Source organism: Oreochromis aureus, linkage group 3 (genome assembly GCF_013358895.1).
Source record: "Oreochromis aureus strain Israel breed Guangdong linkage group 3, ZZ_aureus, whole genome shotgun sequence".
NCBI classification, from domain to species: Eukaryota; Metazoa; Chordata; class Actinopteri; order Cichliformes; family Cichlidae; genus Oreochromis; species Oreochromis aureus.
In genome coordinates this window covers 51,953,928-51,955,796 of record NC_052944.1, presented here as the reverse complement: position 1 = coordinate 51,955,796, position 1,869 = coordinate 51,953,928, and the positions used below count along the sequence as shown (strand labels likewise).

Genomic DNA, 1,869 nt, shown 5'->3' with positions numbered 1-1,869 from the left:
GCCGGGGTCTTTCTATGTGGAGTTTGCATGTTCTCCCCGTGTTTGCGTCTTCCTCCCACCGTCCAAAGACATGCAGCTTCTGGGGATAGGTTAATTGGATAATCCAAATTATCATTAGGTGTGAATGTGAGTGCGAATGGTTGTCTGTCTGTGTGTGTTGGCCCTGCGACAGACTGGCGACCTGTCCAGGGTGTACCCCGCCTCTCACCCCATGACAGCTGGGATAGGCTCCAGAGCCCCCCGCGACCCTGAAAAGGATAAGCAGATGGATGGATTTATGATTTGCATTTGTGTGAAAAAATGTAGAATGAGAAACGTCACTCAAAAATATAATAAGCTAAGTGACACTTTACAGTTTCTCTTATGCTAACAGTTTGACTGTACATCTGATCATATTTTTGTCTTATTCAGACTCCACAGTGTTACGTTCAGTGGAATTAGACCAGGCCAGCATCTCCACACAACCCCCTTAGCCACATCTGCACTCAGTCCACACACAGTGGGAGGATCCTTCGCAACAAGATCAATACTGCAACAGGTTTTGCAGGAAAGATGTGCAGGATAAGATGACTCAGTGTGATGAAGTTGCATATTTCATTCTTCAAAATGATGCAGATGCTTTGCTGTACACAGGGATAGCCTTAGAAACATTTAACACACTTGTGTCAACACTGGAAGGATATGACAACAATGAATTTACAGTGCCTGTTCGAGATCAAGTCCTCATGACACATGAAATTAAAGAGTAACCGTGTAATAGGTGACTTAAGCGGCCAGTTTCATATATCACAAAGCATGGCCACCAAGATCATCTCACACTGGTTAGACAAGCTGGAGGAAGTTCTCCAACCATTAATTCCATGGCTCTGACCATTAATTCCAAGAAACTATTGAAGCAACTATGCCTGAAGCCTTCAAGAAGAACTTTCCAAATACTACATGCATTATAGACTACAGTGAGACCCTTTTACAGAAACCCAGAAATCTGGGATCAAGAGAGGGAATCATACAGCCATTATTATTCACACAACACAGTCAAATATTGCTGTTGCACCATGTGGAGTAATCATGTTTGTGTCTGCGGCATATGGCGGCCGATGTAGTGACAAATTTATCACAATGGATTCTGGAATATTAACATACCTAAAACCTGGTGATGAAGTCATGGCAGATAGAGGTTTTACAATTAAAGACTTAGTCTTTGAGAGAAAAGTTAGATTAGTAATACCCGCTTTCACAAAAAAACGTAGACAGCTAACTGAGGAACAGGTAACATACACACGTCGGATTGCAAGAGTAATCAGACGCTTGAAAGTCTACAAAATACTTTAACAAATTGTTCCTATAAGCATGGCTTGTAAAGTAGACAAGATACTGAGAATATGTGCTCCTCTAGTGAACGTAAGAGAGGATCTCATTCGTGATACACGATAATTTTGTATGTTATGAACAATTGTAGACTGTGAGATATTAAGATGGTTACTCAGGACATAAAGTGGTTTAGTGTAATGTAATTATTTTAAAGTTAAAATTTGATGTACATATATGTAGAGAGTGAATTGTTCCAGGTCTCCCTTTTTTATCTTCCGTTCTAGAAGAAAGGTTATGTGATACAGCATATATATACATATATATATATATAAAAACAGGCAGAGGAAGGTCCATCCTGTGAACGAGGCTGATGAAGGTGAGCAGGAAAGGCAGAAGGAGGGTCAAACGTCGGTGGTCTGGGGGTAGTCCTGGGGGGAAAACCAGAGTCTGTCAACCCCTTCGAAGGAGGGCGGCCACGGCGAGGGGCCTGGGCCGGCACTACATTACTGTCTGGAAGAACGTGCAGGTTTAAGTCTATCAAAACACACAGTCTCCCTT

General features: G+C 42.1%; 1 pseudogene; it reads left to right on the top strand.

The window, feature by feature from the left end:
• Positions 1-566: 566 nt before the first annotated feature.
• On the top strand, positions 567-1,434 carry LOC120433914 (annotated as a pseudogene).
• Positions 1,435-1,869: the final 435 nt, after the last annotated feature.